This window comes from Ciconia boyciana, chromosome 4 (genome assembly GCF_034638445.1).
Source record: "Ciconia boyciana chromosome 4, ASM3463844v1, whole genome shotgun sequence".
Classification (NCBI taxonomy): domain Eukaryota; kingdom Metazoa; phylum Chordata; class Aves; order Ciconiiformes; family Ciconiidae; genus Ciconia; species Ciconia boyciana.
In genome coordinates this window covers 39,026,836-39,052,442 of record NC_132937.1, presented here as the reverse complement: position 1 = coordinate 39,052,442, position 25,607 = coordinate 39,026,836, and the positions used below count along the sequence as shown (strand labels likewise).

At 38.8% G+C, this 25,607-nt stretch overlaps 1 long non-coding RNA gene across 2 annotated transcripts; it reads right to left on the bottom strand.

The window, feature by feature from the left end:
- Positions 1 to 5,657: 5,657 nt before the first annotated feature.
- Positions 5,658 to 25,308, bottom strand: LOC140651296 (uncharacterized). Of its 2 annotated transcripts, XR_012042338.1 has the most exons (4): positions 24,587 to 25,308; positions 19,438 to 19,571; positions 13,899 to 13,937; positions 5,658 to 6,172 (listed from the first exon to the last, which is right to left on the bottom strand). It is a non-coding gene; the product is annotated as an uncharacterized lncRNA (long non-coding RNA). The 2 variants fall into 2 exon arrangements; XR_012042337.1 differs by lacking the exon at positions 19,438 to 19,571.
- Positions 25,309 to 25,607: the final 299 nt, after the last annotated feature.

The following is a 25,607-nucleotide window of genomic DNA, read 5'->3' as shown; positions in this document are numbered from 1 at the left end:
AGTATCTCAGTGTTTGAGGATGATGAGTAAGAAAAGAATGTCAGAGAAAACCTTTTTGGGCATCAGTTTCCTGTAGTGACCAACCTTCTGCAAATCTCTGAAAGTGAGATTTGTGCCTCTGCTGTATCCAGGACATTTTCTGCACAAACTGTGCCTTTGCTTTTGAGTTTCCTAACATGGCTTCATAGGCAATAAAGATTACTGGTGGCTTCTCATCTGTCATGTTTCAGCTACGTCATCTCTAGACAACTTCTGCTTGCAATCAAACATGTTCAAGCCATAGAAGAGTACCTAGTTTCTAAGTTCAAGGAATATGGGAATGATTATATTTTTCATCAGCGTCAATGTACCTTACGGTGTTTACTGTCCAGCGTTATGCATGAATTGAAAAATACGGTAACATCACGTTGTACTCGGCACTCTTTGACAGCCACTTCTCAGTAGTTCTGTAGGATCTCACTAGGTAGGTAGTGCAGGATCTAGACATAAACCTAGCATTTTAGATTTTCCTTAATAGAAAGAATATTCCTTCAAGAAAGCCCACTTTATGCTTTACTTTTTGAAAACTGAAAAAATTGTGAAATTGTTATTTTGAGATTTCCTATACTAGTTGCTGGGACTTGTCCTATCCTTACACATTATGAGGAAATGCCTCACTGTAATTAAGCTACCTTAGAATTCTCCACCTCTCTGTAATTGGCGTAAAAAAAAGGTGTGATGCTCTTGCCCATCATGGTGAGAAAGTTCCATATTCCTGCAGAGTATAGCTCCAGGCAGGGCCTGAAGGCATAAGAACAACCAGAAATGAAAATATCTTCATTCCTACACATGCTTCATCAGATTTTCTGCAAAGGATTGGCTTGAGACTTATCATGAAGTTTTATCCCTTTGAAAACTTTATCTGCTTAGGTCAGTATAACTTAGAACACCCTCGCTGACTGAAATGCACAGCCAACTGTAGGTACAGTTCTGAACAGGGAGTGGGGTGCAACATGCACTGCTCAAAAAGAGTGCTTTTGAAGGTGGTTCTCTCACACTGGGATTTCTCTGGGTGTCTTCACCAGTGCCCTGCTGAATAAGGGGTTGGTGGTGCTATTAGTGCCTTTTCGCTGATTAGACCAAAGCTTTCCTTCTGCCGAGTCTCCATTTAACTCACCAAGTGTGAACAGAAAGCTTAAACTAGACACAAACCTTTTAAATTCTCTCATTTTCATAAGACCTGGCACGTTTTGGGGGCAATGGGTAAAAAACAAGCCATCTTTTATATGTTGTGGGATATACCAGTTTCTGGAAATAGTTACTGTGGGGCTTTTCAGGTTAGTGAGACCTTTTAGAGTTAAATAAGCTTCTGACTCAGCTCTGCCAGAGATGAACACCATGGCCAGAGCAACCTGATGGGACTCTGGGAGGACACAGCCGAGGCCTTGGTGACTGGCGTGAAATACCAATGGCAAGCAGAAGACACAAGGTGCGGGGAGGGAATGGAAAGTGGCGTTGCAGTAGCCCCAGATGTGTGTGCAGAGGCATGAGTGCCAGTGCCAGCCAGAGCGCTACCCATTGCAAGCATGTGCATGGAGGCACATGGTTTGTGCACTCCATGCAGAGCCTGTGCCCTGCTGCTGGCAATGGCCGCGTGCTGTTCCTGGGCTATGGCGCTCAAGGGTTGGGGTGCATGAGCATCCCCCTGGGCCTGTGGATGGGAGGCAGGGTGGGGCTCAGGTCCTGGGGGGAGCAGAGGCACAAACCCCTCTGCTTTGATCTCCCTCGCGGAAGGTGGGAATGCCTTGAACCAAACTCTTCCTCAGGGATGCTCTGGCTTTAGTGAAGGTGTTCTTCACTGGAAGCATCTTCCTGGTGTGATCTGGGTGTGTTACAAGCAGTTTGGGAAGGTCTGTGTGGAGCCCTGGTGTGGATGGACTTTGTGGTGCATGAAGAGAGGGCATTGCTAGCCAGGGACTTGGCAAGAGCTTCCGAACACATGGGAACCCACAGCAACTGCAATCAGTCTGTGCTGTCTTCTCATCTCTGCGGTCTTTGCAAGTGTGTGTGGCCTTTTCTGGGCAGAGATCTGCTGTTTCCATCTTGGTTTTCAAAACTGATGCCTGGAGCCAGAAATTACATGCCTGGGGGCTTGTTCTGACCTGACAGTGGAAAAACTGCACAGTTCAGAAAAGCAATGGAAGTTGAACTGTACCATCATCTGGTCTGTCCCTTATGTCCTCAAAGGCCTGATGTCTCTCCTCTGCCTGCCTTCTCATCAGGAGTGAGAGCACAGGGACACTGTCCTCCCCACTTCAGAGCTATCGATTATTACATCATTTCTGGAAGAAGGTGTCAAAAATCCATCTTTAGATCAATAAATCAGTAAGAACTGCTGTTTTGAAACCTAAGTCGTTAAGTGGCCAAGTATGTCAGGATGTAGTTGGGAACAACGTGAGCTCTTTCCTGGGATTCTTATACCCCAAGACAACTTCCAGCGTTTGCAAAGGTGATGCAGAACTTGTAATGCAGTTTGATAACATATGTAATCTTCCTCTTTTGTGTATATAATAAAAATATGCCCATGAATTGAATAATGAAACTTCAATTATGCTGAGGCCATGAACTTTATTTAGTGTCAAAATTTCTAATGAGTAACAAGACACTGAAAAATAACTGCTGTTAATAGCGGGGAAAAAAACTGCAGATAAAAATAAATCCACAGAAGATAATGAGAATGTGATCATGCAGCACACTGTTCCTCTGTAAGATAACAGTTGTCTGCAGTTAAGTTTTATTTCCTTCTGCCTTCACTCCCCTGACTGCTGGTTGCTTTGCCAAAACCAGACTTAAAATGTACTCAGCATCCTGATGTTAAACAGCTTTCATTAGCCCAGTAAAGTTGACTGTTCATATGAATCACTTATGTTCTACACTGTGATCAATGTGCTTTCCTGTCAACCTCTCAGGACACAGGTGCTGTTGAATGAGCCCAAAATAAATAGTACTCAGCCATAATGGTTTGAACACAAGACTTTCCAAATACAAAAAAAATGTCAGGATTTATAGTGAGCTGATCAGGTGATGAATATTTGACACTGTTCACCAGAATCCTTAAAAGATATGAGGTAGAAAAAGCTATAGCAGACTGAATTTCAAGGAAACTTGCCTGTCTTTCCCCATTCTGTATGAAACTTGACTTAATTATCATGATTACCATAAAATAAATTATTTTTAAAAAAGGAAAGGAGAAAGAAAAGGAAAAGAAGGAAAAGGAGAGGGCAAAGGAAAGGGAGAAGGAGGGGGACAAGGAAAAAGGAAAAAAAACAGTTCCTGCAATCTCTGTACGTGGTAGCAAGGCATATTCTCACATCCCGCCATATAAAATGTTTTTGTGCGTGTTTTGTATGGGGACAAAGAACAATTTTTTGAACTTTGAAATATGGAAACTGCTACAGAGAGATGAACTTTGGTACAAAGCAAACATCCAGGCACTCTAGCTTCCCTGACAAATTACTGTATTTCTCAAGCCTTAATAACAGAGAGATGCTTATTATTTAAACAAATAGTCTTGGCTTTTACATTTGGATTTTCTACTGGAAAAAAGAGGATTTAAACTCAGAGCCTTGTTTATGACAAATCTGTATTTCTAAAGAAGATTTTTCTTTTCACAATAATCAGACAAAGACCTTGCTGAATTCCACCATGGGAAAACAAATCCATCAGGGAAACATGTATTAGCACATCTGGTAACAATGGATGAGGAGAAGGCTGAGGTACGCAACAACTTTTTTGCCTCAGTCTGCACTGGTAATCTCTCTTCCCGCACCTCTCAAGTGGATGGACCACAAGACAGGGACTGGGGGGGCAAAGTCCCTCCCACTGTAAAAGAAGATCAGGTTTCTGACCACCTGAGGAACCTGAACATACATAAGTCTATGGGACCTGACGAGATGCATCCCAGAGTCCTGAGGGAATTGGCTGATGTAGGTGCCAAACCACTCCCCATGATACTTGAAAAGTCATGGCAATCAGGTGAAGTCCCTAGCAACTGGAAAAAGGGAAACATTGCACCCATTTTTAGGAAGGGTAGAAAGGAGGACCCTGGGAACTACCAACCTGTCAGCCTCGCCTCTGTGCCTGGGAAGATCATGGAACAGATCCTCCTAGAAGCTATGCTAAGGCACATGGAGGTGATGTGGGAAGTCACATGGCAGGTGATTTGAGACAGCCACATGGGAGGTGACAAATTTGAGACAAATCACATGGGAGGTGATTTGAGACAGCCAGCATGGCTTTACCAAGGGCAAGTCTTGCCTGACCAACCTAGTGGCCTTCTATGGTAGTGTAACTACATCAGTGGACAAGGGAAGAGCTATGGATGTCATCTATCTGGACTTCTGTAAGGCCTTTGACACAGTCCCCCACAACATCCTTCCTTCTAAATTGTAGAGGTATGGATTTGATGGATGGACTATTTGGTGGATAAGGAATTGGTTGGATGGTTGCATCCAGAGGGTAGTGGTCAATGGCTCATGTCCAGATGGAGATCAGTGATGAGTGGTGTCCCTCAGGGGTCCATACTGGGACCAGTACTGTTTCATATCTTCATCAGTGCCACAGACAGTGGGACCGAGGGCACCCTCAGCAAATTTGCAGCTGACACCAAGCTGAGTGGTGTGGTTGACAGGGGGGGGGATGGGATGGGATGCCATCCAGAGGGACCTGGACAAGCTTGAGAATTGGGCCCATGTGAACCTCAGGAGGTTCAACAAGGCCAAGTGTAAGGTCCTGCACCTGGGTCAGGGCAACCCCCCAGTATCAATACAGGCTGGGGGACGAAGGGATTGAGAGCAGCCCTGTGGAGAAAGACTTGGGGTTACTGGTGGATGAAAAGCTGGACATGAGCCAACAATGTGCTCTCACAGCCCAGAAAGCCAACCGTATCCTGGGCTGCATCAAAAGAAGCATGGCCAGCAGGTTGAGGGAGGTGATTCTGCCCCTCTACTCCGCTCTGGTGAGACCCCACCTGGAGTCCTGCGTCCAGCTCTGGAGTCCTCAGCACAGGAAAGACATGGACCTGTTGGAGTGGGTCCAGAGGGGCCACAAAAATGATCAGAGGGATGGAACACCTCTCCTGTGAGGAAAGGTTCAGAGAGTGGGTGTTGTTCAGCCTGCAGAAGAGAAGGCTCCGGGGAGACCCTATTGCAACCTTTCAATACTTAAAGAGGACTTGTAAGGAAGACTGGGACAAACTTTTTAGTAGGGCCTGTAGCAGTAGGACAAGGGGTAATGGTTTTAAACTAAAAGAAGGTAGATTCAGACTAGATGTAAGGAAAAATTTTTTACGATGAGGGTGGTGAAACAGTGGAACAGGTTTCCCAGAGAGGTGGTAGATGCCCCATCCCTGGAAACATTCAGGGTCAGGTTGGACAGGGCTCTGAGCAACCTGATCTAGTTGAAGATGTCCCTGCTTATTGCAGGGGGTTTGGACTCGATGTCCTTCAAAGATCCCTTCCAACCCAAACCATTCTATGATTCTATGAACTTAGACAGATTAAATGCCTCTAGAAATATTTGAATTCATAAATACCAGGTACAAATAAAAGGTGAGAAACAGAATCTTTTCTCATTAAGAATTTGAATTTATTAAAATTATCAAGCTGAAAAGAAGAATTGTTCATTCACACATAAATCATCAGAGGTTAGACAGTTAATTAAAAGTAGATTTTCTTCCTTTCAATTGTTCCCATAGTTTTTCCCTGTTAATAAATTTGCTGTTGAGTTGCCTTATTTTAACCAAACTAAAAATGATAGAAGAATTTATTTTGTCACAGTAGATGGCCAGTCAGTCAAGACATAGCAAAAATAACATGAAACACAAAATCTTCACAACATAATCTTTACAATCAACATGATCTGTACACTCCTTATAACACAATAGTACATGCAACTCCCACTTCCCATATCCACTCAGATGGTCCACTCATATTACTCAAACTGAAAATCCTCAGGGCAGGTGCAGTGATTTTTTTGGTGTATCTTCAGGGATGAGTGTGACAGAGACTGGATCTGTGACTGGAACTTTTAAACGATGTTACTGTATAACAGTGGCGAGGCAATATACAGTTGGCATGTTGTCCTGGTTTCAGCTGGGATAGAGTTAATTTTCTTCCTAGTAGCTGGTATAGTGCTGTGTTTTGGATTTAGGATGAAAATAATGTTATAACATACTGATGTTTTAGTTGTTGCTAAACAGTGTTTATACTAGGTCAAGGACTTTTCAGCTTCCCATACTCTGCCAGCGAGGAGGTGCACAAGAAGCTGGGAGGGAGTGTAGCCAGGACAGCTGGCCCACAGTGGCCAAAGGGCTATTCCATACCCTATGATGTCATGCTCAGTACATAAGCTGGGGGCAGTTGGCCAGGGGGCAGGGATCACTGCTTGGGGATGGGCGAGGTGTCGGTTGGTGGGTGGTGAGCAGTTGTGTCACTTGTTTTTCCTGAGTTTTATTTCTCTCTCTTTTTGTTATTTTCCTTTTCATTACAATTTTTATAATAATAATTATTGTTGTTATTACTATTATTATTATTATATTTCAATTATTAAACTGTTCTTATCTCAACCCATAAGTGTTCTCACTTTTACTCTTCCATCCCACTGGGAGCCGGGGGTGGGGAGTGAGCAAGCGGCTGTGTGGTGCTTAGTTGCCAGCTGGGGTTAAAATACAACAAAAGTAATCATAATTTGATACTAAATGGCAGTCTTCAGTCAATGCTTTGTATTTTGGTCCATGATACCACTGTTTCAGAATGTGCGAAATACTTGCTACAACACCTCTTTTTCTCTGCTGCAGGAATCTAAGATCTGTGATTGTGTATGTTTCAGGTTTTTGTTTTGATGCACTTTTTTTTCCACTTGGTTAGATTATTAGTATTAATGACATAGGAGAAACAATATTTGTTGATTTCTGTGTTAACAGTGTTATACTTTACAAGGGAGCCTGTGGTTCCTCATGCTAAGTGCAGCACAGCAAAATCATTGTAAATTAATATGCAATGTAAATAATAAGGATTATAAGAAGCTGTTCTTTAATTTTAATAATGAGTAGTAAAATCCTTCTATACTTCCACAAAAATATTGAATTCTTCTTACCTGTAAGGACTTGTAAGGTGAGGTGAAATGATAAGAACTGTTAGTACTTTGCAAGCAAATTTAGTTTGCTACAACAGTCTCCGTCCAGTTAATGGAGCTATAGAAATGCACATAGTGACATTTTACTGTCCTTTAAAGCCGAATTCTTAAAAGTATAATTCTGCATTAATAAAAAGGAGAAAGAAAATGTTTTTGTATTGTATCGAAAACAAGGATTCATTTAAAACATTAGGGAAAATTATGTCTTTAAAGCATCTAAACAGATGGCTAAAAGAATCTAAATAACGTCAGAAAGTCCTTTGTGCTCTGCATGTTCTCACGGCCAACCAATGTGCCAAGGAGAAGTTAAGTGATAGGTCAAAGAATCACATTCCCCACCTGGAGTATTGCCTGTGTCAGGTTGGCAGTGAAAGCCTACTTGGGCTAGTGCTTTGAGAGCTCCAGGAGAACAGCTGGAGAGATTTGTGGAGTTCTCCCTCCTAGGCACACACTTGCCCTTCAGTTTTCTGTTCCTGATTAGTCACTGCGTGTAGGCAGCACATCTGTTGCTGCTCTGGATGCTTCTGAATGATCCTGGGACACAGGCATCTCCTGAAGCAACCCACCTGTGGTGCAGCATTAAAGTGTCACATCACTGACCAAAAGAGCTAAAGATACTATTATCTTTAGCCGTCCGAGGGAAGGAACAACTAGATGTCATTAGCAAATTTGTGCCAATAATCATGTTTACATGTCTTCTAACCTGAGAAATCAGATGTGTCCTTTGTCATCTTTTTAACGTAACATTTTAAAAATAAAGTAGAAATTTCAGGAAAATTGTATTTTCAGCTATCTATAGTCTTCCAAGAGGCTGAATTGTCAATGATCAGGAGCAGTACTGCCCTGATCTAAACTGGTGGTTCTGCACAGTTAGGATCTAACACTACACAGGATACATACATTTCTTACACTGCCTTGTAGAAAGTGCATGCTCAGGGTAGCCACAGAATCCAGCTCTAGGTTTTTTTGTATTTTCCATGTTTCTCCTGGCTGCTTTTTTTAATGCACTTTTTGATACCTGCTTAGCCTTTGTATTTTTTCTGTAGAAATAGTTTTAAAACATTTTCTTTGTCCCCTTTGCAATCTTTTGTATCTCTTATCTTGTCAAAGTACTAATATTCTTGTGTTCTGGTTTTTATCTACCCTTTTCTTATTTGCGTTCACTATTTTTTTTATCTGGCATTGCTTTTCTTCTTTTATTTGTTTACCAAGTATCTCCTCTTTCTGTTTAATCTCTCTCTCTCTTAATTTTCTGAGCTCAACAGAAACATGCAGACAGTATCTCTTGCTCACTGTGAGAATACGTATGACATATTGCTTTATGTAAAGCGAAGTACTGACTGTGCTTCCAGACAGTGGGCCACCAAACAGATAGGAAAAGATAAAACCGTAGATTAGATCCATCTGGTAAATGCTGGGTTAAGATTGTGAACTGTAAAAGCAAGAGGCTCGAATGACCAGCAGAGGGAGAGATTTCCACAGTCAATACCCCTCTATTAGGGATGCCATGACTCTAGCCCCAAAGAGTGAGCATCAGAGTACCAGCGGAGCATAAAGCTTGTCAGGAGTTGTGTAACAAAAAGAGAAGGCCAAAGCAAAATATGTAAACTACCTAAAGAGAAAGCACTATCTTGAAATGGCTGCAATTCTTATTTAACTAGTAAAAAGTTTGAGGAATTTAGGAGGTAAGAATACAGAAATAATGGTTAGTTGACTAGAAGTGTGAGACATTACTGAGGAAATAATTTTAATTAATGGTGGTGATATTTATCTTCACGATTGCTACAAATCAAATATTGATGAAGTGAGATTAAGTCTTTAATGGGGAAATTAATTTCATGACTGGAACATGTAATTTTTCATATCAGTTCTTTAGAGTGTAAAGTGAAATGATACATCTTCTTGCTGAAATGCTTATTGGTTAACAAAAATTTCACCACTGACTATGGAAATGATGTAAACAAATGATAAAAACAGACAAGTCATAAAAGCCAACCTATGTAATGAGTAATTCACTGGTAGTGCCTGCAACATTATGAATCTCATTTTCATCAGTATGTTCTGAGCAAGTAACAAGGTAAAAATCTCTAGATGTTTTTGCAAAATGTTTGTTCTTAATGATTCTAAAGATTTTCCTGAAGTACATTCGTAGGAATGCATGGGAAAGGCATGTTGACTTATCCATGAGCCGTCAGCATTTTGCAAGCAGTCATTGATCTCTAGGTGTAATGAGCTCTAAGAAAGGTATGGACTCTGCTGAAGTATTTAGCTATTGGTTTCCATCAGTTTTTACTGGAAACAGAGAAGGGTGAATAGAGATGAGATACAGCCGAAGTGGACTGACCTGAATAACAGCCCAGCAATTAAACCGACTCAAAACACCTTGTGATTATGTTTGGTATCCTCCTTTCCTTCCATAATTTACTGAAATTAATTTTCAGTTCTATTAAAAATTGGGCTGCTGGGCAACAGCTCTCTTGTGCCTCTAGACTAGAAACAAAATTAATGGGCTTGGTTATTATGAGCTAAAGAATAATTACTCAAACTAATTGTGGGGAGGTAAGTGTCAGGTTTCAACAAAAAGTCAATATTAGGAACAATACCATTCAATGTGCCTTGTTAATGATTCAAATAACATTTTAATTTATGGATTGGCAGTGTTCTAGGATGCCATTTTAGATCAAAGCACAAGATAAAAGGAAATTATAGAATAGTATGTAGTTTTCAGAAAGCATACTGTAACAAAGTTTATTAACGATAGGGAATACTAAATCACAACCTAAAACATGCCCAGTGGAGTTCTCGGTAGGTAATCCAATCTGCAATACGTACAGATTGGTTGAAACTTGGGTGAAATACGGAGGCTTACCGTTGTTGATCTTTAGGTCATGCCAAATGCCAAAGTAATATTTACCTAGACTGTTGTCATGGGGATGGGTAGTGAAAGGATATTTTTCTTTGTTGAGGGGGGTTACTTCGTTTTGATAGCATTTTCTCAATATATCAAAACCGTATTATAAACTGTGCACGTAAATTACTCATTTAATACATGAAAATACTTCTAGAATTCAATACAAAGAAGATGGAACCCTGCAGCAAATCCATCTGAAAATTAACCACATTGCTTTTAATTACTTACTAAATATTTGTTCAGCACCTGCCACAATAGAACTCAGCATGGCTTTGGTCATTAGGAGCTACTTTAAAGATATCTAGTAATAACATTCAAAGGGAGAAAACACAAATATCTTGCTCACCATAATTAATTGCAAAATATTATAGTAATTTCACAGTAGCCGCAGCTGAGAGAGGGAGGCCTATTGTGCTTGGTACTGTATTGAGACAGAATGCTTCTCCTAAAAATCCCAGCTCAAGCTGGCAACCATCAATGAGCAAAATCCTACAGGTATTGTCATCTACTAAAATAGAAGCGTTAAATCAAGTGATGGACACCTGTGACTCTTATTTTAACAGTCTGTAGCAGTCTGACAATAAGGCTCAGAATTAGCAGTTTGATAACATCAGCCAAATTTGTATGCTTCTCAGAAAGGGAGGTTATACTAGGTAATGTCTTAATCTTAATTTCTTTTCTTGACTAGAATACATGTAATTCAGATCTTAACAGAACATTAAAATTTCAAAAGATAAAGGAGATTGAAGTTATTAGCTGTGAAAAACATTAAAACTGAAGTATTAAGGGATGGCAAAGACTGTATGCACTGGCACTCTCAAAAGAACATGAAGATTAACATAAAGATTTCTGTATTATGTCATTGAGTCTGGTCAACATGTAACATCCACAAGAGCAAACTTAAATATTGGCAGCGAGATGATTGGTGGGTGACCCACTCGCTATTTTTAGCTCTAGCTGCTGTGATTATGTTGATATAGAATTAAGGAAGCCAATACTTCTGAATTTGTTTATATAGACCAGGGGTTTGAAAGACATAATATGATATTAAATATATGAAGGAGTATTTCTGACAGACTGAGTGTTCGGAAGTGTTTTGCCAGCAAGTGTCATTTTTAGGATTTTTTTTAATTTGAGATGGATCCTTTGATTTGGGGGGAACAGGTTTCTAGGGAGGGTTAATAGCTTATCTTAGACTGACTGATGTGATCAGAAAAAAATCAAGCAGTGTTTCAGAAGGCTGACCTTCTTTAAAAAGAGACATCATCAGACAGCAGACAACATCCCAATATCATGATATAAATGTCTTAAGTATTTGCGAGAACGAGACCGAGACAGAGACTTTATTCAGACATTTTGCTATAATTACTTACTTCATCTTCACCCAAAGCAGTATTTTCATCAATGATAGGAATTTTCACTGATTTGAGGGCATCAAAAAGCATCTTCTACATGTGCCACCCCAAGGTTAATTAACTTTTAGATAATTGTCTAATGAAATGTCTTTTTTTTAATGTGAGATATATCAATGACACTTTAATCATGTATGTTAACTCTCACCATTGTCTCACCATCTAACTGTCTCCAAAATATCCTCCAAAATACAGAGTTCACGTGGTATTACTTGTATTCTGGAGATATTTTTTCCAAGGAAGATAATGGTGGAAGAGACTGCTAATGCAAATTGACTAAAAAGCATATATTCAACTTTTTGTATGTTTTCAAAAAGACATCAGGTTTGCGATAACAGAACAGTCAAAATGACTGGCACATTGTTTTTCCTCTGATTTTTCTGGGAATTAATAACTTATCATTTGGTAGATGCTTTTGGCAGGCTTCAAAAGAGGTTGGAACCTACTGAAAGAAATGGGGAAATGCAGTATTTATAATTGGAACTTCCCAAGAGCAACTACTACTAGTAAAAATAGGTATCTTCCTTCAGCAAGGGTGTTATTTCCCCATTACTCCTCCCCAAAGAGCCTTCCTTGCTCTGGCCTGCATTGTTCTAGACATTTACCTAAATGATCTTTGGTGCATTTGTTGTTACTGTTTCTGTAGTCACCATTTTATATTGGGTATAATTAGCTGTTGGCTCAATACCAGTAGTATTCACCTTGAAAAGGACTTGTAGTAGCTTAAAAAGATGCAGGTGGATGTTATTGCTTGTTTTGTATGTTGACTTGTATGCCAACTTAAAAACTTTATCACCCGGAGCTCACTGTTAGTTAGAGTGTCATGTGGTAGCCATGCGTTTGCCAAAGTACAGTAATTGTCTAGTTTCTAAAAGCTCTAAGGGAGCGATATTTAAGAAAGTGAGGTCCAATATTTGACAGGAATAATGTATGTATCAATATATACTTAATAAACATTTGCACACACAGATATCAGTGAAATAAAAATCTTACATTCCAATGCAAAGATGTGATAAGGGTTGGCACTCAGGTTTCTCCTTTTCATAACTGGTTCAGAAAGTCCTGTATCCCCTCTCCTATATCAAGCAGGATCTTTCACTCAGTGTACTCTGCAGGTTGCACTGGAGTGCTTTTCTACAGGCTATTAAAGATTATGATTTGCTCTAAACTACAGAGGTATACGAAACCTGGCCTGAGAATGAAAAGCTGTCCACTCAAAGCAACATTGAGTTAAGAAGTGGTATTTATCAGGCTAAATTTAGCTTCTGCTGAGCTGTGTGACTGTGGCTAGACTGTCGAAGGTTCCTGAGCTAGCTTCTTTAAAGTTAGTGTGATGATTGCTAGTACTACTGCTGAACAGTGCTGAGTATGAACAGACTGTATACTCGAGGGTTTCTCAAGTATCATTGCAGTAGGCTTTCACTGTGAAATGTGGTTTACATTTCTGTTATTGTAATTTGTTTAAAAGTTACCTTTATTTATAAAGTGTCTCGATAGGAGATAGCAGAACTTTAGGTGAGGCCTTGTGTTTCTGACTGATTTTTGTCAGAATTTACCCTGTGGCATGGCAAGTGCTTTCAGGTGTTATACTTCAAAAATGTAAGAATCTTGAAGAATAACCCTTCTTTTGGCACCTTTTGGTATCTAGTGTGTCTCTTTATTTTAAATACAAACTGTAATGTGTGTCAGTAATGGATGCTCCGAGTGGGGATTTACTGACTCTTTATTGGCTCTGCCAGGTTTCAATGTGTAAAGTATATAAGATTTGAGTGGGCTGTGATTGCCCTCTCCAGCATGTCTGCCATAGCTTTAGTATTTATATCACACTAAACAAACAGTAAACAAATAAATACCCAACTGTTTGATTATTAGCTGTCCTAGGCTGTCCAGAAGTCACAGATTTTTCCTTGAGTAGAAAAAGACTGTGATGAGACATCAATAAAGTGCAATGAACCTCTTTCATTCCAGAATATTGATAGGGGAAAGAACCCAAAACAGATCCTTGAAAAGGTGGATTCCCCTTTTGCTCAACCAAACTAAACCAAATGAAAACCAGAAAAGATGATGATTTTTATGGGTTGGCCTAGGGCACTTTACAGCTCAGCACAGGTAGCACCACAACCATAGGGGTTTTTTAAGGACTAGAATGTGGCCATCCTTTTCCTCATTATGAAGGTATGCAGGAGAACACTGAGCCATAGGATGTCAAACAGCACCTCTTCTCGAACTTCTAGAATTGATACTGAAATCACAGATCTCTTCAGGGCTGCTTTTATTGCAAAAATATTTCTGACTTTCACTGAGAGATACTAATTCTCTTATTCTGCAACATAGTGACAGGCCCTTACTTCTTCAGGGAAATAAAGGTACATTTGAGTTCATCTTTGGCTGAGTGTTTTTACCTTTTGCCTGCTCCTCTCCCATCTGTTGAAGTCAACTACCTGAAATGAAGAAAGAGACAGACAAGAAGTGGATGAGGGGATGGAGGAAGAATAGGAATAATAGTGTTGCAGCTTGGAATGATGATACACAGAGGAGACACCTGTCTAGCAGTGTCTCCTAGCAGACACCCAAGAAGGCTCCCAGAAGTTGCCAGCTGCCTTACGGATTCGAGTGTGTAGCTAAATGATAATTTCTTTCATATAATTTTAACTCTTGATCTGATATCATCTTTACATTAAGGATGGGTGCACTGCTTATTGCTCTTTTGGAACCTGACTTCGATTCGTTACACTGAGTCCTAATCCTTCTTGCATTCAAACAGAGTTGTATCAGTAATCAAAACAGAAGGATGGTAAAATAGAAGCAGCACATATGGCAATAAATCCCATGAAAAGAACACAGACTGTAGCATAAATCTACCATCTGCTCTAAGATTGACAGACTCCCTTTTTGCTTACTAGGTGACAAAAAGATAGATTACCCACCCTGTTAGCCCACGCTGAAAGGGATTTTTCCACTGTCTAGTAATAAAATTAGCTGGGCTGAAATTTGCCTCATACCTAGGCTTGCCCGTCTGAACCTCCTCAGTGTGTGGAAGAAGTCTAAGGTGTTAGTTGTAGAAACCAATCTCCCTTACTGCAAACAGAGGTGTTACTCAAGAGTCATTGTAACAGCTAGTGGTTTCTCAAAGCGTGGTGAAAAGGGGGGTCAAAAGTTTCTACTAATAAGGCAAATCAGCTGTAAACACGCATATACAGTTTAGAAAAGCAGCACAATGAGAACACAGCACTGTCTTCTTTAGCTAATACTTCACCGTGCCATGGCTATTTTTTGCAACTGGGATGTCTGCACAGTGGGCCCTTTTGTTCCATGTGTTATCCAGCAATCTAACTTAGTTGCTTCTATGTATAAGTAAGAATTTACTTCTGTGCAAAAAGAGGTCAATTCAGTGTTTTGTACTTTCCAAAACTTCAGTTAAAAGTCCTTACTTTTGAGGTGGAGTTTCATGCAGCAAAGCAAGAGTGGAAGGAAGCTATTTTCCACCTCTTCAGAAGTGGCAGTGATTTGCTTTCCTTTCATAGAAGCCTGCTCCACGCCCATGCATTTGCTGCCAGGACTACTGGAAACATGTGGAAGAATCTCAGTTTCTGTAGAAGGAAGCTGAATCAGTATCTCCAAAGCTTAACTCTTCTGTTTCTACCCTCTGCTATGATCAATTAACTGGAGGACAGGAGTCCCCAGTGGTGAGTAAGTACCACGGTGGAACATCTACACTGCCCTGAGTTCTGGAACTGGCAATTGTGCTCTTAGTGAGGCATAACACCCTTAAGCCCTAATGCTTTGTCATCCCCCTGGAATGTCCTTTCAGATTAATTTTTCACCTCTGAATATAACATAATTGACAGTATTAGTATTTCAAATGTCTACATTTGACTCCAGAGTTAAGATCTCAGACAGAAAAGAGGCACTTCAACTCTTTTCTCTGAACTCTTGTTCCACATCACTGATCTGCATTCTCATTTGGATCACACATAGGTTTCAAGCACAGACCCACAGCTGCAGACAGAGGAAGTAGAATCTGAAAGGCCTGATCTGCAAAACTGCTAAGCACATGAAATGTAAGCAAGTCCTGATAGAAATCTTGGAAACTCAGAGAACATAGGGAAATTTGTTCACCTTCAGTAAGAAAACAAAAAAACAAAACAAAATGGAAAAGAAAAAGAGAGAAGGTTTAGTTATAGATAAAATTTTAAGAGATTTAAAAAATACACAGATAGACCGTTAATCCATTTTGTTGAACTGGATTTTCATAACATGTTACACTTGTCTTTCTTAGAGTGTTTTCTCATTGGTTGAGAGGTCCAAACTGAAAGCATCTTAAGTAAGACAGTGTTTTATTTGTTCTTCTGCCTCATTGAAGGTTTCTGCTAGAAAGCTCATTTGTTCTACTTTTTCCTTGTTTGAGAATTCTCAGGCTCATATGAAATTAGGGCACACTCTAGAAAGTGGATGGGAATAAAACTTTTCCATTCTGAGTGCATCCTTTTCATTTCTAAAATACTTTTTTTTAAAAAATGTGGCTTTAGCAGTAATGCCCCAAATGCTTTTAGCTTTTAGATAAGGAGCAAGGGCATGGATCACAAAGATATACTTAAGTCAGTTAGCCTTCTCTCATATCAGCCATTTTCTTTTGGTCAGAACTTCTTTGAGAATTCAGGATGCTTCAGATTAGGCTTTTTTCCTCTTCTGTCTTCTGAAAATTTTGAGGAAACTCTGGACAACTTTTGCTGCATCAGAGACGGGCTGGTTCTCTGGAACGCTCGACAAGTGTGAATAGGAATGTTGGAAAAAACTCTTGATATTGTTTACCATGTAGCTATTATTGTTGCACAGAAATGGTGGGGAATTGCTCATGCAAGGGTTGAAATTATATATATCACTTTCTTGCAGAGAAAAACAACGAGCAATTCCATTTTTCTTTCAGTGTGATGACTACCTAACTCATCCCTTGTCTTAATGATTGTTATTCTGTTACAGGAAGTAGATGTAGCTATTACACTTCATGAACACAGACACTTCCATCACTGTCTAGTTTATACCAATGCTTAATGAAGCAAACTACCTCAAACAGTTCTAAGGGGCAAAAGAACCTCACTTTTATCATCAATTGTCTTTTTGAAACCTACTAGTAAATTGAACAGTGCAAGGGAACACTCCTCAGCACTGAAATTCAATTGTACGTGCTGTGAAATTCTTGGTGTGGTTCCTAGTATACTTTTGGCCCATGTGAGCTTGCACTGTTCCAAACAATTTCCAAGCCCAGTTTGTGATATACTATGGATCATTTCCACTAGACAGTTTGTATGTGCCCATGCTGCTTTAGAGGCTAAGATAATTTAGTAGTGTGGAAGTGAGCTGTTCTCTCCTGGTTAGCGTCAGCAACTGGCACACAGGCACACTTAACTTACAGTACATCAAGTGACACAAGAGAGACTACATCATTTTGTTCATTTGCATAATGAAGGCCTAGTAACAATCTCACTTTGTAAGGTTCACTTATTCCTCCTTCCAGGGTAGCCATCCAGAATGACCTTGGCTCCTTGACATCTGGCTGAGCATCCTAAGACCAGCTGATACATGAATCTCCTTCCCTCCTTCCCTCAAATCTCAATCAGAAGTGATGACGCTCACTCTAACAAAATCTTTGCATAGTAATGCACAAGAAAGTGTTGCCAGCTCTCAGTCACAGGGTTTACTAGTGTGAAAGCATTGATCCTGCTTCTGAAAATGCATCTGAGTGCATTTTCTCACTCAAACTATGCAATAAAAAACAAGCCAAAAGTGCAAATGCACACTAAAAGTCACAGGCGATATACATTATTGCAGGGAACTTCATTAGGCATTATGAGGTAAGAGAGAAATCCCAAAGACATAAACCAGGCAGAGTACACGCTATGTTTCTGAATATCACTCTAAAACAGGTGCCTGCTCTATGTGTACCCATCCGGTTTAGGCCGACCAGTACAGATGCTAAAAGTGCAGACTACTCTCACTTAAGGTGCTCTGAGAAGATAATTTAGCTTTACTTGAAAACAATTGCTAATACAGTGATGTAGCGGAATGAAAATAATTAACTCATATTCTCAAGGGCAATTTCCTACTTGTTTAAATATAAAGGTATCAAAGAAACTCCTGAACACAAAGAAGGCAAGAGATTTAATTGTTAATCACACCTGTCTAAGTTAAATAGATTCTGCAGAAGTCTGAGATAAGTAGTCAAACATTTCATGTCCTCACTAGTGATGGAAATGGAATTCCCTCAATTGAAATCTATTTTGCCTCAAATTCTAAATGGCACTGAAGCACTGACTGAAGTCTTGAGTTTCATATCATAATTGCTAATTGTTAAGGCATCCTTTATCTATTATCCTGATGTCGTCCTACATTCTGGAGCAGTCTCATTCTTCTTCCTGGATAACACACCATTCTGCTTATCACATATTATGTCTGTGGTGCTGCAGATTCTAGCTTAAAGAATCAAAGAGCCAAATAATGAAGGTAAAGAATCAAGAGCAGTTGAAAGCTTATTGCCACAAATGTGGGAAGATCTGGAAGTATTTCTGAACAGTATTTTTTACTCTGGTCTGGAAAACAGTTTTGAAGACTACAGTAATTTCAAGGATGATCTGTTTGAAGATTTCACTTTCAAAGTTCTCTTTCCTTCCCTCTAAAGGTCATTGATATAAAGTATAAATAAATCTTGAATGGGGATTGCATATTAGTGTAGTGGCCGTCCATTGACAATATCTGTGTTAGCTTTTAAGCTGCTTATTATTTTTAAAGCTGTGCATATTTCCTTCATGCACCTTATAACTAAAGTCATGCTAAAATTACACAGGGATGAGATACTAAAAACAGCTGTGCCATACAATTAATTGCGTGTGGATTTGACAGAAGGGGAGGCAAAAATGCCACGATTCTTCTGACTGCAAGTCATGTATTCCACAAATTATAATGAACACCTCAGAAAAAGTGTACAGCCACTTTGGTTAACAGCCTTGTTTTTTCCACAGCTGCTGTTGCAATCTTTTCTGTTATATCTTTCCATCATTCCCAAGCTAGTGTACCCTGAATAGAAGCTATGAGTAAAAGCAGTTGGAGTCACAGACAGAAAAGACTTCTGAGATCTGGAGCATAAGGGGAGCTCTGTTGCTCCTTCTCCTCGTGTAAACTGTGCTGTATAGCTCTGGAGAGATGCGCAGGAAGCTGACTGATCACCACAGGTTCAAAGCATCAGTGAGAAATGTGAGAATCCCCAGACTAAGAACTTTCAGTCTGAACATACAGAAAAGACAGTGGATGAGGAAAGGGAATGCAGTATGTAGTGACAAATGCTAATTTCTGTATATGGCTGTATGGACTATGAATTATAATAAGAAGGCTAGCAAGTTTGTCTCACTGCTGATTTTCACTGAACTCTTGACAACTGAGCTTGGTCATTATGGCTTTTTTGTAACTGACATCCATGGCAGTCAGGCTGTATATATGGTTTCTGAAGTCTAATAAAAACAAAAGCAAACATCCTTCCTTGCTTTTTAAATAAGGAAACACTAGCTTAGCAGAACCCTAATAATTGTATACTCCACTCTCATACACAGCAGCAACAAGAGCAGGCCTTTAACAACAGTAGTATTTTGATGACTCTCTTGGAGTTAAGCTGTGACTTTGTATATGAATTCTGATATTTTTAATTTTTTTATTTCTGATTTCCAGAGTGGACCTTTCAGGCAGTTAAATCAAGACAGTACATTACGGCCACAAAACAAGCTAAGCAATAGAGATACAGGCAAAACATTCTTATGAGGACACTCTTTGGAATAGCAATAAACCAGATTTTGCATTACAGCCTTGACTTGGAACTATCTGTCTTATCTAACAACTCCTGTGAAGGTCAGATTTACTAACGAAGTGACAGGGAGAAAAAAAATCTCTTCTCACCAGTTTGCTTACAGTCCCAGTGTGTTTTGTATTGAAGTGCCCTTTTTGTTACTCCATTTAAGAGATTATCTGTGAGGACCAGAGTTCATATTTTCCAAATGTTCCATCAATGTTGCTAATTTCTGACAAAGTAACTGTGAAGGACATAGAAAAGTATAGTAGAATGAAACAAATAATTTGAAGAATAATCTATAGGTGATGTAACTGGCAAAAATGGCAACCATCCAAAATGAAAAACCGTGTGAGAAAGAGAAACTATCAACAATCTGTCAGTTTACATCAGTTAATTATAAATGCTTCTCTGTATCAATCCCAACTTATTTTTTAATAGGAAAAGAAAAGGGTAGTTGCTTCATTGTTAAACATGTTCAGATTTCTCTTCTTCAACCTCATCTGATGGAGTTTTGCTCCTTTTTCTGCTTCTGCAGATTTCACCTGGTCTCACAGTAAAGAGTTGTAGGCAATAAAGTGGGCAGCCCTTTTGGACTTTGAAATCATTCATTTCTCCTAGCTGAGATAAAGACTTTGATTCCACATTTTTTCTTCATACTATTTTAATATCAAGTTCCTGTAAATATAGTAAGCATAATTATACAATTAATATTTTGTGATTCAATGCATGACAATTCTGTTTCACTAGTGGATTAATTGTCACAGAATCACACAGTTGCAGAATTGTAGAATGACTGAGGTTGAAAGGGACCTCTGGAAGTGACCCTGTCCAACCCCACTGCTCAGCCAGGGTCACCTAGAGCTGGTTGACCCGGATCATGTCCAGACAGCTTTTGAATAGAATCACAGAATCATAGAATCTTAGAATCATAGAATCATAGAATCATTTAGGTTGGAAAAGACCCTTAAGATCATCGTGTCCAACTGTTAACCTAACACTGCCAAGTCCACCAATATCCATGTCCCTAAGCGCCACCACATCTACGCTTCTTTTAAATACCTTCAGGTATGGTGACTCCACCACTTCCCTGGGCAGCCTGTTCCAATGCTTGACAACCCTTTTGGTGAAGAATTTTTTCCTAATATACAATCTAAACCTCCCCTGGTGCAACTTGAGGCCCTTTTCTCTCATCCTATCAGTTTTTACTTGGGAGAAGAGACCAACACCCACCTCTCTACAACCTCCTTTCAGGTAGCTGTAGAGAGCAATAAGGTCTCCCCTCAGCCTCCTTTTCCCCAGGCTAAACAACCCCAGTTCCCTCAGCTGCTCCTCACAGGACTTGTGCTCTAGACCCTTCACCAGCTTTGTTGCCCTTCTCTGGACACTCTCCAGCACCTCAATGTCTCTCTTGTAGTGAGGGGCCCAAAACTGAACACAGTATTCGAGGTGTGGTCTCAGTATTTGCAAGGAGACTCCACAATCTCTCTGGGCAACCTGTGCAAGTGCTTAGTCACCCTCACAGTAAAAAAATGTTTCCTGATGTTCAGAGGGAGCCTTCTGTGTTTCTGTTTGTGCTCATTGCCTCTTGTCCTGTCACTGAGCACCACTGGAAAGAGCCTGGCTACGTCCTCTTTGCACCCTCCCTTCAGATATTTATATACATTGATAAGATCCCCCCTGAGCCCTCTCCTTTCTGGGCTGAACAGTCCCATTGTCATTGTAAGCAATCACACACTTAGGATTATAAGGGCATGTCATACAAATAAGTAGTTTTCACCTTTGCTGTTTTCTGAAAATTGTTTTCTTAAGACAGGTTTAATTAGAGGAGTGCAAGTTTTTAGAAAAGACATTTATGTGTGGGATTTTTTACAGCATTGATTAATCTGTTTTCTATTTATTTCAGTGTGAGTTACTACAAACCATCCTTCTCTTTTCAAAAAATTACAAAATAAAATTTGCACTTCTCACAATAAAAATAATCTGTGATTATTTTATCTTTCTTTAGAATTTTCTTTGCGACAATGTGACTGAACTCAGAATAATAAAAATAAGATTTAAGATCTCTTGAGTCCTCGAATATGTATTATGAGAGACCTGCTCAATATTATAATTCAACAAAACCTCCACTGGCTGGCATAATTTTCTGAGTTAGACAGCCTGTGCATGCCAGTTCAAGTGTGTAGAGAATTGCATATTTTTTCAGTCTGCTTTGCAAAAGTTCACAATGCCATACAAAAATCTGATAGCAGTTGTGAAATATATTATTTTTGTTGGTAGAGTCCACTGGGTTCAGTGCATTGTTATTTCAAACATCACAATGAGTTCTTAATCAGGGAAATGTCTACAAAAATATCATAATTATTTCTGTATCAAATCTGTTTATTTTACATTTTTTCCCTGTCTTTATGTGCAGACTCAACTGGGATCAGAAAATCAAAATGTATTCTTTTCTTCCGGTATTCAGTAAAGATGTAGTTCTGCATAGGTCACATTTGAGTGACAAGGAGTTAAATCCTTCTTTCTCCTCTGTAGCTGAGCAGCTCTGTTGCACTAATAGACACAGGAGAGACTTACTAGCCTTTTCTTTATGTCAGATTTTCTTATACTTCAGTGAACATGACCCTGTACAATGAGGGCAGAATTTAGGTCTCAGACTAATAAAATTGGTGGATTGTACACATCAGACAATGGAGGAGCTGTGTTCTTTTATCAGTATTGAAACAATACAAAATGGTAAAAGACTGCAGTCTGTGGTCCATTACAGTACTTTTCTTCCAGCATCTTTCTGCAAAGCTGCCCTGAAAGAAGACTTAGCTTTTGAATGTTTCAGTTGTGTTGATACCATGCTCCACCAGGCCCTTGCATGGAGCCTGTTTAAGGCATTGAGGATTGATTCTAGATCCAAAAGTGGTGCCAATGCTGGGTAGAGGGTACACTAGGCTGCATGGAGACACTTTAATTCCAATATGTGTAAAACGGGGAAAAAAAAAACCAAACTGATTTGAGGACTAAGAAACAAAAAAATAGTTTCGTGGTGCATATAGGTCACCTAAACTAAAGAACATGTCTTGTGGGAACAGGAGACACATTAGAACATAAGCATCCTGCTCCTACACAGAATTTTGAATATATATAAAGTTAATTTTAAAATAATCTATTTTTTTTTACTTTTAAAAAGTAGTAACATGCTTTACGCTCACAGGTTGCTATTTTAACAGTCCTGTGCTTAAGCCATGCTTCATTAACAGCCGTAAAGAAACACCCAAATTAAGAGAAGAGAATTTTTCCCAGCTGAGATGGGGCCAGACTACAACCAGACTGAGCTATCTGCATGAAGAGAACTGTTGAAGAAGGCTCTTGTGAGGGTCTTTACTGAATACTGGAAACGATGAATATTTAGATCACTTGTCTCTTTGGCAAGATGTATAAGCAAAATAAAAATTGCTGAATTTGTCTCTTCCACTAAAATGACTATGAAATGATATGAAAGGATTGTCATGTAATCTATTCAAGTTTCCACTCTTTACAAATAGTTTTGAGGGATTTTCCTCTTTTTAATGTATCAACCTATTCTACTCCATAAAATTTATTAGAATAGATTCTGATAGAATTCCCTCTATTACTGAACTGGTCATTCTGTCTCAAGAAGGTCAACAAAAGATGCTTGATCTATTTTGATTACTGTTTAACTTAATTAACTTGAGTCAGTAAGTTACCTGTGCAAGATAGACATAAACAAGAGTTCAGCTACTTTAAGTGTCTCTGCAGTAAGGGCCTTTTTATAGTTTGGTGAGCAGTAGGAGAAAATCTGAAAAAGCTCGTCTTCAGAGGCTCAGAAAATAGGAGGCCAGTAAACATGATTTTTACTTTGGCTTTAGAAATGCAATCTTATTTGGCTACTTGGCAGTAGTACACAGGAGTAAAATATTTTCCAATGAAAAATGTTGTCCTTGTTATTTTGCAATCCAGTACCTAAAGATTACGTGATTATGTTTAAAGTTCATAGTTAAAATTAAGATTTCCCTGTGCTGATATCATAGGCTGCACTCTGATAAACCATATAAATCACAGCTTGTCTTGACACTTACAGATTACCAATTAAGTTCTGTGCGATTCATCTAAACCATCTGTTGCAAACTATTGTATTAATGTAATGGTCTTTGGTAAAATAGGATCACAGGGTATTTTTCTATTGGTCCTCTTCTCTGTGTACATCTACGTCCAGGTAAAACTGGGATTTTTTGTTTGTTTTTTATACACATTAATTAATATCTTTAAAATAGCATTTTAAAAATGTAGCACAGACATATTGTATTTTGAAAGTATTAGGTAGTAAAGATGAACAAATCTCAATAATTTGTTTCATCCAGAGTTCCTTTGACAAAATCTAATATAGTAGATTACAATTATATTACAATTTGCCTTTTAAAAGTGATGGATTTAAGAAGTGTTAGCCAGCACCCTGATAAAGAAGCACAACCACTGACTGTTGTGCTCTGAGGTGGTTGTTTCATGGTTGCTTTAATCTGACCTAAATGCCCTTTTCTCTGCCTGCAGCCAGTTGTTCCTAGTCCCTTTCTTGTGCAGATCTTAGTGTTCAGATGAGTGAGCTGGGCCTGGGAAGTGATCCAGCTGGAAACAGCAAAATAAACAAATAGCTTAAAAGATTAATTTTCAGCTACATCAGTTTCCTGTTCTCATTCATCAAGTGACCAAACAAATGTTCATGTGTGCTGTGAATGTGCTGATGAGGGTTATGTAGATGATGTAAATCACCTCCTTCCATAGCAACCTGCATTTATGTTGGGATTAAAGAAATATGAAACCACATTCTAAATGTACCCAGCAATGGTCTTAGCCAGCAATGATGGACGTCTGATTCCACTGACAAATTTTTTAGAAGTGATCCTAGTTACTCCTAGATCAAGATTGTTCAGTAGATCTAAAATGATAATGCCTTAAGCAAATCCATCTGCATTATATTCAGTCATAGCAAAATTTTCACAGAATGATAACAACTGCATTGCAGTTACTGAGCTTGAAAGATACTCAGGAAAGAAAACCAGGGTATGAGCATAAGCAGTAAGACATACTGAAAATGCTGTACATGGCTACACATGATTTTTAAAGACTTCATTTGTTATAGACAGAGACAAACTTTAAGTGTAGCAGTGCTAAACAATATTTATTCTTCTGGTTTTTAGGTTTCCTTGTGAATAAATGCTAATAGTCATTTGAAGCATGCCTTCTACCTACCTTCAGAAAAAATCCAGTTGGAATTTCTACATCATGGTATCTAAAGGGTTGTTCAGTTCTGCATAACCTTTAGCACAACAGGCAAAAGAAGGAGTTCTTTGCATTTCATGATAAATTTGAGATCAGATTTTGATAATAATTATCAGCAATTTTTCCACAGCAGCTTTTATTTATTTGAAAGGAAAAAAAGAAGTATCAAAACCTATCAGTGTTGGAAAAGTAATCATCCCCTTTCTTCCATAGGCAGGAAAATCTGAAATACAGAAAATGAAGTTATTCAGACTTACTGACTCATTCAAAGGCTGCTGATGGAATTTGTATTCTACTGCGTATCAGCTACTGCATTACCCTCAAGATCATATTTTACCATATTAGGCAACTTTGGGTGGTTACACAAAAGAGAATTTACACCTTTCTTGTCTTCCTGGTAAATCTGTGCTTTAATCAGGCACAGCTTAATTCAAACTTAATTCACTGTAGTGGTTTGAGGCTTGCTCCCCACTACCTAAGTCTAAACTCAGCTTTAGGCAGGTGTAATTAGTGCAATTGTATCAGATCCTATGCTCAGAGGCAGTCCCTGCCCATTTGCTACACTAACAAGTTCTGGGCGGAGGTGGGTTGTTGATTATAAGCTTTTATGAGAAAGTTTGCCAGACTTTATTTCTCCTCAGAAAAAGAGACTACCTCATATTTAAAATTAATAAAGCAAATTCTTGGTCTTGTCTTTTTTCTTTTCTTTTCTTTTCTTTTCTTTTCTTTTCTTTTCTTTTCTTTTCTTTTCTTTTCTTTTCTTTTCTTTTCTTTTCTTTTCTTTTCTTTTCTTTTCTTTTCTTTTCTTTTCTTTTCTTTTCTTTTCTTTTCTTTTCTTTTCTTTTCCTTTTCTTTTTTTTCTTCTTTTCTTTTCTTTTCTTTTCTTTTCTTTTCTTTTCTTTTCTTTTCTTTTCTTTTCTTTTCTTTTCTTTTCTTTTCTTTTCTTTTCTTTTCTTTTCTTTTCTTTTCTTTTCTTTTCTTTTCTTTTCTT